This window comes from Mustela nivalis (genome assembly GCF_964662115.1).
Source record: "Mustela nivalis genome assembly, chromosome: 8".
Classification (NCBI taxonomy): domain Eukaryota; kingdom Metazoa; phylum Chordata; class Mammalia; order Carnivora; family Mustelidae; genus Mustela; species Mustela nivalis.
The window spans coordinates 65,147,472-65,165,412 of record NC_139027.1 but is presented as its reverse complement, the minus strand read 5'-3'; the positions used below and the strand labels follow the sequence as shown (position 1 = coordinate 65,165,412).

The 17,941-nt window shown below is 36.4% G+C and overlaps 1 long non-coding RNA gene across 4 annotated transcripts in view; it reads right to left on the bottom strand.

The window, feature by feature from the left end:
* Positions 1-17,941, bottom strand: part of LOC309870965 — a 63,898-nt gene that overhangs the window by 30,483 nt on the left and 15,474 nt on the right. The window contains exon 4 of one of the 4 annotated variants that reach the window (XR_014314898.1): positions 15,989-16,046. The exons of 1 other annotated variant lie outside the window; for it this stretch is intronic. This is a non-coding gene — a long non-coding RNA (uncharacterized lncRNA). Of the gene's footprint in view, positions 1-1,791; positions 2,911-15,988; positions 16,047-17,941 lie in introns of those variants that run through there. 2 more of the 4 variants (XR_014314900.1, XR_014314901.1) reach the window with 2 other exon arrangements.

Genomic DNA, 17,941 nt, shown 5'->3' with positions numbered 1-17,941 from the left:
TAATTGGGTGTAACTCTTAAGACTGGGTGTATGCCACTTTCCATTTCTTAAAAAAAGAAAGTATTTTGAAGATCCTCTTTCTGAAGGCCAAAGACAGCAAGAACTGGCTTCAGTGACATAAAGCATCGATCACGACTCATGGTGTTGTAGTCTTAGTGGCTGAATCAGCTTAAACTTAAATCTTTTGTAGAATACATCTACAGTAAAAGAAGGAAGGAAGTTTATTCTGGAAATTTTTAGGAGAGAGTGTCTAGAATTCCAGACCCTAAAGATTCTTGCAGCAGAGAGGAAGCTTTAGTCTCTAAGTTTGTTACAGTTTTCTAAGACGATTACTTGATTTGGGACTATGGGGGAGATGCTAAAGGCAATTAACACAAAGAGTACAGGACGATTAGGTCCTTGAAGTCTGCAAAGCTTTAGGTCTCAAAGACAAAATGCTGGGCGAGGTGGTGACAGAGTTGACTTACCCATCATCTGCTCCTTAGAAACAGGGGCCAGGTTTGAGGTTTCTTCGTAATTGGGACCCAGTGGCTTCTTACTGAGGGGTTGAGGGCGATGCCCTAAGCTGGCAGGACACACATCCTACAAGAAGGTGGTGATTTCAGAAGAAAATGCATCTCCATAGTCAATTTAATTGGCAAGTACCCCAGACAAATGGTGTAACCCCTACAAAACTCAGTTTTCTCATTTTAAAATAGGATCCCAAATCTATTTTGTACTATTATTAAGGGCTTAAATAAGACTATGGTGGCGGCTACTTTGTTATTCCCTCGGCATTACAAAAGTTTTCACAGGCTAAGAATTTGAGTTGACCCAACTGTCGTGACAAGCAAACAAAAACATCCTTAGCTAATCATACTATTACTAACAATAACAAACGCTGCTATTTAATGAGTGATTACTATGGGTCTGTTTTACTTAGTATGTGTAACTAAGTGTTGTATGTAGATTATTTCGTTTGATTTTGACAGCAATCCTAGGAGGGATTCTAATAGAATCCAGGAAGGTTCTTATAGAAACTAAATGGAAAATGGGAGAGTGTCTAATAGTGGTACTTTTCAGTGGAGTTGCAAAGAAACATGGGGCTCATTTTCTGGAAATGCAAGTTTCAGAGGTATAATGAAAAAAAGAGAGAGAGAGATGAAGAGTGTAGGAGGCATAGTAATTTTTAATCCTATGAGCCCATCCTGAAGAGGAACCCGAGAAAGCCATCAAGCCAGCACCTGCAAAAGGATATCTGAAGGTTTGTGGCAAGGGTGGCCAGAGAGCATACTGTGGGAAAAGATGAAGGAAACCAATTTTGCACTGTTTTTGAGCTATTAAGAAAATAAAAGTACAGGTGCCTAGTTGACAGAAGAAATCCCTTGGGGGGGGGGGAGCATAAAAGGAGAATATCAGACGAGAGAGAGATCCTACAAACAATCTTTTTGGATTGAGGTTGAAGAGCTATAAGTCTCCAAGACAAGAAATGAGGGCTCTAGGAGAGGGTAGAGAAATATTCTCATGTAAAATCAGTTATTCTGTCTGTGGATTTGCATGTAAGGGAGGGGATGTCAGGATTCTTCATACATACATATTTCTAAGTTATTTTGTTGAGGCAAACACTTATAGAAAAATGTACAGTTTGTAAGTGTACAGCTTGATGAATTATCACGAAGTGAACACACCCATGTAATCACCACCCAGGTCAAGAAAGGGAACATTACCTTCTTTATAAATATTTACTACACATAGTTTTCAAATGCTTAGTTTCTTAAATGAATGTGTGTCCTTCTAACATGCTATTTAAAGAGAAATGGGGCCAGTTAGGATGTTTTATATAGAAAGTGAGAAAAGAGAGCTTGTTCTAAAAACAAGTTGGGGAAACCACGTAAAATCCATAAAATTACATAAGAGTGAGATATTGAAGCCTGAATAAACTGTAATTGAATCCTGAAACAAGGGATACTTTTGTGCACCCTCCCAAACCAGTGGGGCATTGAAAATTAAGTTTTAGAGATGAGTCCCTACTAGAAAAGGGAATACCCCATCTTAGCCTAAAGCCTTCAAAAACACACAGCATTTGGCACTGTTCTGAGCACATACTGTGCTCAGCAAAAATGAGTCCATAATGACAATGGTGGTGAGTTACCTTTCTTATAAACTACAAGGCAATCCCTGGTTTCCTTAAAGCAATCACCTGTGCAAAGAAGCATGCCTTTTAGTCCTTCTGAATCTCTGGGTTGGAGCCTCAGGGGAAAAGATAAAATCTATGAATTAGTGGTGATGTATCTTACACACCAGTTGAAATGATTTTGCCCTTCACCTCCATCCTGCCCCACAACAAAACACGGCTCTGAGTTTTTCAGAGATGTGAGAGAGGACAGTCGGAAGGAAAGAAAATAAGGAGCAAGATGGTGAGGAGCATGGATAGGAGGGAAAAACAAAAGCCAAATTAAACCCACTCAGGAAAGGTCCCTTTGTACTTTGTTTTGCTTCAAAGAATTAATGTTGCAATTTGGCATAGCAATTAACCACATTTTTTATTAGATTAGATTTCATTTTGCGCTACTCGTATCTTGGTAGTAATCATTTGTGGTATGAAGGAAGTTTTCCATGGCAGCCACCGCCGTGGGTGACCACTAAGACAGAAAATGAAAAGGCATTTGTCAAATGGAAAGGTTATCTATTTTTTGCATATTGTAAAATCCTTAATGGGCCCTTCAGCTGAAACTTTATAGAGGACAAGAGTTGACAAATGACATGAAAATTTGATGATGAGTAATGAAGTGGTAATATTTACCTGTTTATAAGTGCAAATTCAAGCCTGGTCTTACAAAACCCCAAAATGATCCCTGCTGTGCTACGTGTAGATCTTTCTTGATTTATGATGGGGTTACATGTCAATGAAGTCACTGTAAGTTGAAAATGCTGTAAGTCAAAAATACATTTAGTACACATAACCTACAGAAAACTGTATCTCAGCCAAGCCTACTTTAAATGTTCTCAGAATACTTCTATTAGCCTACAATTGGGTAAAGTCATCTAACACAAGGCCTTTTTTATAATTAAGTGTTGAATATATCTGGTAATTTAATGAATACTGTACTGAAGTGAAAAACAGAATAATGGAGTGGGTATAGAATGGTTCTAAGTACTTTAGTTGTTTATCCTCACTTATCCTATGCCACTGAATATGGGAGAGTATTGTACCATGTATCCTTAACCTGGGAAAAGATCAAAATTCAAAGTATGTTTTTTACTGAGTGTGTATCAATTTCATACCACTCTCAAGTTGAAAAATCGACAAGTTGAACCACTGAAAATCAGGGACCATCTGTATTAATGACTGCTTTTGCCTTATTTTTTAGGTTGCCAGAAGAAATTGGGAAGCACATCTGTTTCATAATGATGAGTATGAATTTTCATGTTCTCAAGAGTGGAAAGGCATGGTTTAACACTTACCATTTGGCTTCAAGTATTAATAGAGACAGAATTCACATGAAGTTTTCTTCCTTGGTGCTCACTGTAGCTGGCAGAGTTTAAGTTAGTAGCTTTGATTTCAAGACAGCCAATAGGCTTATATGACAGATTGAATAATTCTTTGGACATCTTTCTAATAAGATAGATTGTTCAAGTAGTAACAAGTGTCACATGGTATAAAGAAAACTGAAGTCTAGTTTCAGACTTATCACTAACCAGTTGTGTGACCTGGGGCCACTGAACCTCTGGGCCTTAAAACTGGGGGGTTAAGATGATGGGCTTTGGAGACAAATAGATCTGATTCTAGGCCCTTATTTAACCTCAAGGACCTTCAGTTTTCTCATCTGCAAAACTGTGCCATTAATAATCTTATTTGATACTACATTGTTATAAAGATTAAATGAGACAGTGCATGTGAAATGCCCAGCATACAATCAGTGCTCAATAAATAATAGAGTTGGAATAAGTAGTCACTATTTTCCTTTTTGGATCTGAAATATCACAAGTCTATGAATGATAGAGCTTATAAAGTGTCTGTCAGGATTGGATCTGTTAGGAATTTCGGGTTGCTGAGGGGGTGGTCCATTGTAGCCAAGCTCCACTTCTGTATATGCTTTTGGGCACTGGTCTATTTCAGTTATACATTTATTGCAAATCCTGACATCCCTTAAAAGCAAAACAGAGGAAATCTGCTCCCCTGTCAAAAGAAGAAAGACCTCATGAACTTGTCTGGCACAACCCTTCAAGAGAGGCTGCTGGCTTGCCTTAAAGATGAGTGGCCTCGGAATCACCAGAGTGGGACAAAGAAACATGGCTGGGCCTGGGAGGGAAACTGACCAAAGACAGAAGGCCAGAGTTTTGCTAGAGGCCGATGATGGAGGCAAATTAGTTATTTCTAGCAACAACCTTTCTTTTGCAATTTGCACAGCTCCAAATGCAGTTTATGGTTGGGGGTGGGGGAAGCAAAGGACCAAGCTATTCCCAAAGCTTGCCCCATTCACCCTAAGCAAGATCACAGTCTCCTATAGCTTTTCAGTTCTTTATCATTGGCAAGTGTTTGCCCAGCCATGGGAAATAAATAGAAAAAGAGGATATATTGTTTTAAAGATGAGGAAATTTAGATGCAGAGAGGCACAGATAAGGGCATCAAATATTCCAAACCCAGGTTTGCTGACCTGTAGTTCCCTGCTTGTTCTCCATACTATTTTGTCTCAGATGTATAGTTGTACAGGTTCTTTTCTTTCCATTTATGTCTTTCTCTTTCTCAACTTCAGTTTCTTTGCTCACAAAATGGGACTGTTAGTAATACCTTCCTCTTCAAGTTTGCATTGAGGACTAAATTAGGTAATGTGTATAGGGTGTTTCACATTGTTGGTATCAGACAGTTTTAGCTCTCCTACTGCCTAGGAGGATGCTAAATTCCTAGCATCGCTTTTTATTTTTTCCTCCAATGAACCCCATGTTTTGAAAGATTTTGTCTATCAAATTGCTTATACTGGTTGATAATTTTCTTTTATTATCAAAGACATTTAAGACTGCCAGTTGGAGAAACTGATCAGCAATTCCATCAATACGGAATTGATTTAATCCTAATAATAGCAAAGAAACCTGGCATTTAGAGAACCTTCTCATCCTCATCTAAGTAAATGTACTTCTTTCGGGGTGTTTGGAGTCTGAAACATCTTGCTGTTCTCCAGCACAGACTTTGTAGATTCTGGACATAGCTGGGCTCTCACTTGTCAATGAATAAACCAAACCTTATTATGATAATCTGAGCAAGTTGTCATTTTGTGTGTGATCTAATTCAAGTTTTGAATATTACAATTTTTTCCATCACATCATGGGAAATTGGTGTGGTCCAGAAATAATAAAAATGAATTCATTATGAATGAAACTGAAGATGAATTTTTAACACACTACCAGAAGTTACTGATTAACAGGCATACCGACATTTCGTACTATATTCTGATACATAAGAGCTAATTTGTGTATTTTATCCATTGTCATTAAAGGCCAAGTTCGATCATAATTTTTAATTTTATTTTTTTACCCTTCAGCCATGCAATTTTTATAATATCAGAGAGGAAAGAAAAATAATTTTTTTAGCATGCAGAAATTAGATCTTTTATAGCCAAACTTAACTATTAAGAAGGGAAATTATCAAAGATATTGAAAAAGACAAATTCATATAGACTCATCTCTTATTTTGAAAAGATATATTACATAGAGAACAAGTCTTGAGTCTTTCCGATATTATTGGGTCAGCCTAAAATAATTTCATTGTGAGAGCATTTTCCTTCTCTGTGTGCAGTCTAAGTGCATATTTTGTGCTCTTAGGAATAACTTTCCAAAGCTGTGTGAAGAATGTAGCAATAAAATCTAATAAGAATTATGGCTCATGACTTGAATGATGTCAGTACCCTTTTAATCCTCCCAAACATGAAAACGTTTTCTCCTCCTAAATAAGATTTCTTAACTCTTTATTTCTAAGGAAAATTGCCGAGCTCTGCAATTCCATTGGCAAAGTAAGAGTTAAAGGAAGATGTTCCATTCTATTATTAATCCTTCACTTATTATTAAAATAATCACTTTAAGAAAGAAATGTATCCTGACAATAATATTTTGTGCATACATATTCTTTTGTATGATTTTTTCATATATTACATAACATGAGAAGATCTCTGAGTTCAGACTTCCAGCAGTAATCTTTTATTTTCTGTAAGCCAGTGGTTCTCAAACTTGAATGTGAATCGGAATCACCTGGAAGGCTTGTTAAAACACAAATGACTGGGGCTCATTCTCAAAAGTTTCTGACTCCGGAGGCCCGGGCTGGGCATGAAAAAGTGCATTTTTTTTTTTAAGATTTTATTTATTTATTTGACAGACAGAGATCACAAGCAGGCAGAGAGGCAGGCAGAGAGAGAGAGGAGGAAGCAGGCTCACTGCTAAGCAGAGAGCCTGATTCAGGGCTTGATCCAGGACCCTGGGATCATGACTTGAGCCAAAGACAGAGGCTTTGACCCACTGAGCCACCCAGGTGCCCCTGAAAACATGCATTTCTAATAAGCCCCTAGGTGATGCTGATGCTGTGAGCCTGGGGAGGTGGGGGTCACACCTTTCTCTAAACAGCTTTAAGCCATTTGACCTTCTTATCTTACAAATCAATTTGACGGGATTTAACCATCATGAGACTTGTATGCCCTCTTAGCTTAGAAGAAGCTGAAGTTCAATACGTTATCCGTCGTTTGGTTACGTGGCCAGTCCAGATTTACTTCAAGTCAAAGGATGCATCTGGAAAAGCACAGCCGATGAATGGTTCGATGCATGAAGATGTCAGACTGTAGAATCTCTACGGGTAAGTGTGTGATTTCTTTAGTGACATCACATTTGCCTGCAGAGATTTTCCAGTCTGTCACTTTTGCAGTTGTACTTAAGAAGGAAAAAAGCTGTCTTCATTCTACAGTGATCTTTCCAGGAAGGCTAGATTTTAAACCTAATTTATCCAAGATCAAAACAGAATGGTTGGGGTTCAGATAAGAGAGTAAACGAGAATGGATACTCTGATTCTGGCACACAGCTCCATGGAGAATGAAGGAAAATGGGAAACGTGAACCGTCCCCAAACCACAACCAATCTCATTTGCAACAGTGTTTTTGCCACACTGGAATCTTTATGGTCAATCCAAGTAAATATCGTTGAGTTTCAAGCAATTTTATCTAATAGCTAGACCTCGCAATTGGGTTTCTCCTTCTTAATTTACACACATGCTTAACTAATCACAAGAGAGAGGCGGGGAGTGAGGTGTGCTTCTCACTTGATTTCTCCATTTCTCTTCTACTTAGGACAACTATCTTACAAATGACATTATCTGCTGCTAATTTTTTAAGTGAGAAAATAGAACATAAAAAAGGCAATATTTACTTCAGAAGCTCATTAATCTGTGAATATTGTAATATTATTAAGTTGATAATGTCGGGGTCTTTTGTTGTGGTGGTTGCTGTTAGTTTGTTAGAACATACTTTTTCCCCAATGTTAGCTGTAAATTTATTCAATATTTGAGTACAACAGGGACTTTGTGTATTTTGTTCCCTGCTATATCCCAGCATGGAGAACCGTTCCTGGCACGTAACAGGTATTTGGTAAACATTTATTTAATGAATGGACATTAATCTTACATAGGCTGTATTTTTCTTGGAAATGCTTATTACCATTAGAAAGGTAATAGATATATACATCAAGTCATGTTTTATTGATATCAGAGTGAACATATTTAACTTTACACAAGACAAAAACAGAACATTTAAATATCAAAAATCTGTCTTGGTATTAAAGGATATTCCTATAATAAAATAAATTATAATGGAGCTTTAAAACTTCTTGCCTTATAGTCTACCCATGTTACATTATGCCTTTCTGGCATGCAGTTATATTTTAGATGATGAGTTTTTAGTCCTGGATTATATCCAGGTTTATGTAATGATTCACAAAAATTAGGTTTGATTTTGTTTACACTGCACAACGCAGTGTCTTGATTATCTGTTAATCTGCCACATACACATGCTTTGACCTCAGGATGACTTTAAAAGCATCCTATCAATTGCATTCTGAGTTTTCTAGATGAACCATAAATACAAACATAACCTTAAATCCCTCATAAGTGTGCAGAGGATGTAACAGGTGGCCCTGATCTGATGTGAGTGGAGCTAAATAATATGTTGAAGTAACTGGAGCTTTAAGATAGAAGACATCTGGTTTCAAAGAAGTCCATTTCCACCCGTTTTACTGCTTCTTTAAATAGAGAGCTACATCATTCTGGGTTACGTAGAAAGAAAGGGCCAGTGTTAGGAACTCTATGAGCCTCATTCTGTTCATCTAAGCTCCAAAGGGTGGGACTAGTATACTTGATTATGGAAGGAAGGTTTCTTATGCCATTTTTTTGTTTGTTTTGTTTTATATGTGTTTGCAGGGCCTGGTTAACAGTATCACTTGTTCTTTTGAAGGGAAGTTGAACTTGTGAATGATGGAATCATAGTTGCCATGTCCCTCACTATTGACACCTTGTTTGTTTCTGTGCTCCATGAGAAGGCGTGGATGGAACAGATCTTCGGAAGAGCATCATCATTTTAGCCCCATAACTAGGCTCTTTAGAGACAGCCCGACTATAACACAGGGACACTTACACAGAGAGATGCCTTTATAAATGCAAATATTTGACATATAAGCATTATCTGCCATCAACATATTACAGATGAACTTAAACTACCATACCTATCAGAGACTAAAGGTCTGAAAAAAATCAAGCAGTACAGTTATGTTTTGAAATATCAGGAGACTAAGATCTACCCAGTAGTTCTCAACTTTGACTGCACATCAGCGTCATCTTGGAATTTATGGAATAGACAGATTCCTATGCCCCACACAAGACCTCCTGAACATGAACTTCCCAGATGTGATTTTGAGAAGTTTCTATTAAAAAAAAAAAACAAAAAAAAAACTTTATTTTTTAGAGAACTTTCATGTTCACAGAAAAACTGAATGAGAAAGTTCAGAGAGTTCCCATATGCTCCCTTATCCTTACACACGCACTGCCCTCTCCATTATGGACATGATGCACCATAGTGATACATACATCCATTGCAACCAATGAACTTGCATTAACACATCATTATCACTCAAAATCCATAGTTTAAATGAGTTATTCTTTGTGTTCTCTGAGTTTTGACAAATACCTGAGGACATATATCTGCCACTGTAGCATCCTACAGAATAGATTCAGTGCCCTAAAAATTCTCTGTGCTCTACCTATTCATTCATCTGTCCCTCCAACCCCTGATCTTTTTACTGCCTCCATAGTTTTATCTTTTCTAGAAAGTCATAAGGTAGGAATCATACAGTGTGTAGCCTTTGCAAATTGGCTTCTGTCACTTAGTAATATGTATTTACATTTCCTCCATGTCTTCTCATGGCTTGATAACTCACTCCTGTCACTGAATAATATCCCACTGTCTGGATGTCCCAACAGTTTATTTATCCATTCATCTACTGAAGTACTTGGTGGTTGCTTCAAAAATTTTGCTGTTATGAATAAAGCTGCTATAAATATCCATGTGCAGATTTTTACTTGAACAGAAGTTTTCTATTTTTTTGGGTAAATAGTAAGGCGCATGATTGCTGGATTATATGGTAGGAGTACATTTGGTTTTCCAAGAAACTGCCAAACTGTCTTCCAAAGTGGTTGTACCATTTTGCATGGTACCAGCAATGAATGAGAGTTCCTGATACTACACATCTTTGTTTTGGATCCTGCCCATTCTAATAAGTAGGTAGTAGTCTCTCATTGCTGTTTTAATCTGTAATTCTCTCAAGACATAGGATATTACAGATATTTTTCTTATGTTTACTTGCCATCTGTGTATCATCTTTGGTGAGGTGTCTTTTTAGGTGTTTTACACATTTTTTAGTTGACTTGTTTTATTCCTGTTGAGTTTTAAGAATTCCTTACATATTTTGGATACTAGATGTGTCTTCTGCAAATATTTTCTCCTAGTCTGTGGCTTTTCAGCTTATTCTCTTGACATTATCTTTTGAAGAATGCAATTTTTTTATTTTAATGGAGCCCAAGTTATCAATTATTTCTTTCATGGATTGTGCTTTTGTTCCTGTAACTCAAAAGTCAACACCATACCCAAGGTCACTTAGGTTTTCCCCTATATTACTTTCTAAGACTTTTACAGTTGTGCATTTTACATTTAGGGTGTGTGATCCATTTTGAGTTAATTTTTGAGAAGCATATAATATCAGGTCTGTGTTTTTGTTGTTATTTTGTAGTTGTTTTTGATTGCAGATGTCTGGTTTCTCCAGCACTATTATTGGAAAACACTATCTTTGCTTCATTATATTTCCTTTGCTTCTTTGTCAAAGATCAGCTGACTATATTTATGTGGGTGTACTTCTGGATTCTCTATTCTGTTCCAGTTTTCTATTTGTCTATTCTTTCACCAATACCACATGATTTTGATTATAGTTTATAATTATAGTTTATAATTATAGCTTATAATTATAATTATAGCTTTATAATAAGTCTTTAAGTTGGGTAAGGTCAGTCCTATGACTTTGTTCTTCTCCTCCAATATTGACTTGGCTTTTCTGGGACTTTTGCCTCTTCATATAAAAATTAGAATCTATTGATATCCGCAAAATAGCTTGCTGGGATTTTGATTCGGAGTGTTTTGAATCCATAGAGCAAGTTGAAGAACTAACATCTTTTTTTTAAAAGATTTTATTTTATTTATTTGACAGAGAGAGACACAGTGAGAGAGGGAACACAAGCAGGGGGAATGGGAGAGGGAGAAGCAGGCCCCCACCCAAGAAAAGAGCCTGATGCGGGGCTCAATCCTGGGATCATGACCTGAACTGAAGGCAGCTGCTTAACTGACTGAGCCACCCAGGCACCCCCAAGAACTAACATCTTGACAATATTGAGTCTTTCCATCCATTACCGTGGGATATCTCACCATCTACTTAGTTTTTTCTTGAAATCGTTCATTAGAGCTTTGTAATTTTCCTCATACAGCTCTTGTACATATTTTGCATTAATTTATATCTAAATATCTCACTTGAGGTGCTAATGTAAATGTCAATGTGTTTTTAATTTCAAATTCCACTTGTTCATTGCTGGTATTGAGGAAAGTAATTGACTTTGGCATGTTAACCTTAAATCCTTCAACCTTGCTTTAATTACTTACTAGCTCTAGGAGTTATTTTGTCAATTCTTTTTGGTTTTCTATGTAGATAATCATGTCATTTGCAAAGACAATTTTATTTCTTCCTTCCCACTATATATACCGCCCCCACACACACTTTTTTTCTTTTTTGGCCTTATTGTATTAGCTAGGACTTCTAATACTATGTTGAGAAGAGCAGTAATTGTAATTCTAATACTATGTTGAGAAGAGCTGTATTTCTGATCTTAGCAGGAAAGCTTCGAGTTGTTCTCCATTAACTATGATATTTGCTGTAGAATTTTTAAAAAGAGTGGAGGAAATGCCTCTATTCCTAGTTTTCTGAGAGTTTTCATCATGAATAAGTATTAGATTTTGTCGAATGCTTTTTTGTACCAATTAATATGATCATATGATTTTTTTTCTATTGTCTGTTGACAGAAAGGATGACATTTATTGACTTTTTTGAATGTTCAACCAGCCTTTTATTCCTGAGATAAATCCCACTTGGTCATGGCATAAAATTTTACATTGTTTATTTGATTTGTTAATATTTTCATGAGGATTTTTATACCCATGTTCATGAAAGTTTGTTTGTATCTATTGTTTTATTTTCTTTTAAGTCTTTGTCTGATTTCGGTATTAGGGTAATGTTGGCCTCATGGAATGAATCAGAAAGTATTCTATGTTTCTGGAAGAGATTGTAAAAAATTGGTGTAATTTCTTCCTTACACGTTTTGTAGAATTTAGCATCAAAATTACCTAGGCCTGGTGTTTTCTGTTTGGAAGGTTATTAATTATTGATGCAATTTCTTTAATCACAGAGGTTATTCAGATTATCAATTTCATCTTTTCTGAGTTTTGGAAGATTGCACCTTTTAAGGAGTTGGTCCATTTTATCTAGGTTATTAAATTTGTGGGTACAGAATTGTTCATAATGTTCTTTTATCCTTTTAATGTTCACAGGATTTGTACTGGTCCCCCCCCCCTTTCATTTCTGTATTACTAATTTGTATTTTCTCTTTTTCTTCATTGACCTCGCTAGGGACTTACTGATCTTACTGATATTCTCAAAGAACCGGTTTTTGTTTTTGCTGATCTTTCTCTGTTGACTTCCTGTTTTCAATTTCTTTGACTTGTAATTATTATTATTTTTCTTCTGATTAGTTTGGATTTGTTTTTCTTTGTCTAGTTGCCTATGGTGCAAGCTTAGATGATTGATTTTAAAGCTCCCTTCTTTCCTAATATATGTATTCAATGCTATAAATTTCCCTTCAAGCACTGCTCTCACTGCATCCCACAGATTTTGATAAGTTGAGTTTTCATTTGAATTTAGTTCAAAATATTTTAAATTTTCTGTTGAGATTTCTTCTTTGATCCATGTTTTACTAGGAAGTGTACTGATTAATTTCCATGTATTTTGTGATTTTCCAGTTATCTTCCTGTTACTGATTTCTACTTTAATTCCATTGTGGTCTCAAAGCACATCTCTATTATTTTAAATTTGTTAAGCTGTGTTTTATGGCCCACAACATGGTCTATATCGCTGAAAGTTCCATGTGCTTGAGAAGAGTGTGTAATTTGCTATTGTTTAGAGATGTCAACTATTTCCAGTTGATCGATGGTGCTATTGAGTTCAACTATGTCCTTACTGATCTTCTGCCTGCTGGATCTGTCCATTTCTGATAGAAGGATGTTGATGTCTCTAACTAAAATAGTGGACTCATCTATTTCTCCTTGGAGTTCTATTGCTTTTTGCATCATGTATTTTAATGCTCTTGTTAGGTGCACACATCTTAAAGGACTGTTGAATTTTCTTGGAAAATTAATGCGTTTTCCTTATATAAATTCCCTCCTTATCCATGATAACCTTACTTGCTCTGAAGACTGCTGTGTCTGAAATTAAAATAGCCACTCCTACTTTCTACTAGTGTTAGCATGGTATATTTTTCTCTATCCCTTTATTTTTATTCAATATTTGTCTTTACATTTAAACTAGGTTTCTTGTACACACCATATAGTTGGTTCTTATTTTTTGCTATACTCTGACAATCTCTGGCCTTTAATTGTGTATGTAGACCATTAACATTTTAATTGATTATTGAGGTAGTTGGAGTAATGTTTACCATATTTGCTATTGTTTTTATTTGTTGCCCCAGTTCTTTGGACCTATTTTCTCTTCCACACTTCTGCCTTTCATTACTTTAATAGGGCATTTTATATGATTCTATTTTCTCTCCTTTCTTAGCATATCAATTATACTTTTCAAAAATTCGTCTTCCTTGTTTCCCTAGAATTTGCAATCTACAATTAACCCAAGTCCACTTTCAAATAACAATACACCATTTCTTAGGTAGTGTAAATACTTTATAATAATAAAATATTCCTAATTCTTCCATACTATGCCTTGTATCATTATTATAACTCATTTTATTTATACATATTTATGTAGGTATAGATATATCACACATAAACATACATAATTTAATATGTTGTTGCTATTACTATTTTGAACAACTGTTAGATCAGTTCAGGAATGGAAAAAATAAAAGTTCTTATTTTACCTCCACTTAGCCATTTTTGAATGCTCTTCTTTATTTGAATCCAAGTTTCTGGCCTATATCAATCTTTCTAAAGACTTTTACATCTTTTGTAAGACAGATTTTCTGGCAACAAATTTCCTCAATTTTTGTTTCTCTGATAAAGTCTTATTTCTTTTTTAACTTTTGAAAGATAATTTCACAAGTTACAGAATTCTAGGCTGGTGGTTTTGTTTTGTGTTGTTTGTTTGTTTTTAGTACTTAAACACATTTTATTTCACTCTCTTCTTGCTTACATGGTTTCTGAGGATAAAACTAATTCAGTTATTATCCTTACTTATTTATAGGCAAGGTGATTTTTTTCTTCTGAGCTTTTTTGATATTTTTTTATCATTGATTTTCCTAATTTTAAATACGATATGCTTAGGTGTAAGTGTTTTTTGTTTGTTTTTGCTTTGTTTTGTTTTGGCGTTTATCCTGCTTGGTGCTCTCTAAGCATCCTGGATCTGTGGCTTGATGTCTAATATGAATTTGGGGAAATTCTCCATCATTATTGCCTCAAACATTGCTTGTGTGCCCATGGTTCCTCTATATTTGATATTCCCATGACCTATGTTAAACTTTTTGTATTTACCCCACAGTTCTTAGATATTCTGTTCTTTTTAAAATATTTTTATTATTGTATTTGATGTACAATGTTATACGGGTTTCAGGTATACAACATAGTGGTTTGACAGTTCTATACATTATGCAGTGCTTGCCATGGTAACTGTGGTCACCATCTGTCACTGTACAATGTTATTAAAATATTATTGACCACATTAATTTTTATTCCTGTGACATACTTATAACTGGATGTTTGTACTTTTTAAATTTATTCTCTTTGCTTTTCCATCTTAAAGTTTCTATTGTCATATCCTCAAACCCAGAGATTCTTTCCTCTATTGTGTCCACTCTGCCAAATAACTTACCAAAGAAATTCATCATTTGTTAGTGTTTTTGGCCTCCAACATATCTTCTAGATTCTTTATTAACACTATCATCTGTCTGCTTACAATAACCATGTATGTTGTCTATTTTTTCCAGTAAATCCCTTATCATAGTTTAAAAAAAAAATCCTGACCTGATAATTCCAACATTCTTGCCATTTCTGACTCTGGTGGTTATGTTCATTTAGTGTTGTCAAATTGTGTTTTGCCTTCTAGTACTCCTTGTCATTTTTTTTTTTTTAAGATTTTATTTATTTATTTAACAGAGAGACAGTGAGAGGGAACACAAGCAGGGGGAGTGGGAAAGGCAGAAGCAGGCTTCCCACAGAGCAGGAAGCCTAACATGGGGCTTGAGCCTAGGATCCTGAGATCATGACCTGGCCCGAAGGCATACATTTAATGACTGAACCCCCCCAGGCACCCCACCTTGTCTTTTTTTGTTGTTGTTGTTGAAAGGTAGGCATGGTGTACTGGATAAAAGGAACTGTCATAGATAGGCCTTTAATAATATGCTGGTAAGGTGTTAGAGGAGGAGAAGCATTCTACAGTCCTATGATTAGGTCTCAGTTTTTTGTACTGTACTCCTGGGCTATGAACTTCAACAGTGTTTGTCAGTACCCCTACTCCACCACCTTAGTAGTACACGATGGCTAGAAGGAGCTAGAGTTGGGCTTATCTCAAGTCTGGTAAAACCCCAGTAGAGGTTAGTCTCTGGTAGAATAGTTTCACCTGAGGGCAGGCCTTATTAAGAACAGAATGGTCTGGTGTATTTAAAAATGGTTCCTTTTCCTCCACCCCTATCAGAAGCACAAGGTTTTTTCTCCAATATAAACCAAAAGGACCTGGCCGAGCAACTGCAGGTAAACTTCAGAAAAGTTTAGGGGTCCCTCTGTGACTGAGTTTTACTGGAGTTTTTTTTTTTTTTAAGTTTTTTTTTTTTTAAGATTTTATTTATTTGTCAGAGAGAGAGAGCGCGAGCGAAAGTGAGCACAGGCAGACAGAGTGGAAGGCAGAGTCAGAGGGAGAAGCAGGCTCCCTGCGGAGCAAGGAGCCCGATGTGGGACTCGATCCCAGGACGCTGGGACCATGACCTGAGCCGAAGGCAGCTGCTTAACCAACTGAGCCACCCAGGCGTCCCTTTACTGGAGTTTTTAACTCTCAGCCTTGTCCATGCCAAGCCTCCAACAATTTCTCAATAGTAGTTCAGGTTTTCCTACCTTGGTCCTGGTTCGGGTGGAGGTTTTTGCTCTAGTAAGTTGTGATTTTCTGTACTCACCAGCCTTTCCAGTTTGAGGGGCATTCGTTTGTGCTACAAATTCATTTCTCTGACAAATCTGAGAAGAGTTGTGGATTTTTTTTCAGTTTATTCAGATTTTATTGTTAGGATGGAACCGTGACTTCTAAGTTGTGTGCATACCAAATGGGAACATGGAAGTCTAGAAATCTACTTTTCAAGTTGAGTCTGATAATTGGGTTTGGGGCTCTTTGACTTTTAAACATTAAAAAAGGGAATATGATTTGGTTTCTGAGAAAACCTATGAATTTATAAATTTATAGAACAACCTTAAATATAAAACTGGTAAAAGTGGAGGCTGTTCTGTTTGGAGTGTGTGTGTTGGTGAGGCAGGGACCCATTGTTTTGTCCTCTCAGACAGACCCTCATCTGGTGGCAGTCCCAAATGCCTTGCAGAGTCCTTCCTTCATTGACCCTTATGCTCTCTCTAGCGTGGAATAAGCAAACTATCTCTGAAAGCTCTAGGAGATGGTTGCATATGTATGTGCATGAGTGTCCTACCAAGGCAAGGAAGGACAGCACCCAAAGGGGCATGGACTTCAGGTATCAGGCCTGAAATTGCTACTGGGAAGTGGAGGGACAGGAAGGTGACACAGTTGGAATAGAAGTTAGAAATCTCTTTGCTGGGCAAAAAACCCTTTTGAAATGTGCCCCCTTTAAACGTTCCTGCTGGTGCAGGGTATTATTTAGTTAATCCAGCCTAAGGGGATGTTTTAAAGGTGGAGGATTGCCCTAGTGATGAACAAATATGAGAAATAAACTTCCAGTGGGGCTGGGTTGCAGGCTGACTGTGATTTCCTGATGATCTATAACAATGGTTATTCACTAACAGCTGGCGCATGTCTCCCTCTGACAAAGCCACTGGGAAGCGCAGGCGCTCAGATTGGTGAACCAGAACGGTTTCCCTGGTAACCGTTAACTAGCACGTGTTTTATTGTTTCCAACTGCTTTTCCTGGGGTATTTGCAGGTGGTGGGAGATGCTTTCTTAAAGAGGGGTCATAACCTCATGAACTTTCAGATGTTGCAACAAATTGGGGAACAAAACATTTTTTTTCTCTTTCAAATATATTAAGTAAATCTTATTACATAGTATTTTCAAGACAGATGCAGCCCAACAGTTTTTCTATTTTGCCATTATTTCCAGATGTTACCAATTTTAAAGTCAGAGTTCCCTTTTATGATTAGGATCTATAGGAAGGCAATGTTAGTGATGTGTATGGCAGCAATATATTATTTAGGTCTTTTGGGGGTGTATTCTGCTCCTACATTTTGCTATAAAGTGGGAAACCCAACCATAAAATCTGACTGTATTTTTAGCTGGACTTCTAATGGTTCATATATTTTGCCTCTTCATTAATTTAGCTCAATGTTTTTTTTTTTTTTTTTTTTTTTTTTTTTTTTTTTTTGCCTTTCCTGGAAGTTTACTTTTTTTTCTTTTAATGCACCAGAAAATTTCTAGTGTTGCTATAAAATACAAGACCAAATAAGGTAAGACTTGGTCATGTTAGAATTTCCTTCTATATTTATGTGACATATTTTTGAAATGATCAGTTAATTTCCAGATAGATAGCTCCCCCTTCTGTCTGGTTTCTAGAATTCGCATCTTCTGAAACCACAGATGGAAGATGTGTTATGTATCACAGAATTAGTAGCTTGACTGAAGGTAAACGTAGTTACTATCTGTCGAATGGCAAATTCATGATTAGAGTATGGAGGGTGTTCCACTGTAATTATTTGGTTTAAAATAAAGTCCTAACCCCTGTAAATGCTGGGTGGAAGTAAATGAAAACATTCTTTTAAGTTAATATTGAACAGATATTCCTGGAAAAAAAAAAAGGAAGCCCTCACTGATCGCTTGTCTGAACTCTATTTGAAATACCTGGACTTTGGTCAGATAAGCATTTGTCACTTGATTTGCAAAGAATTCAAACAAT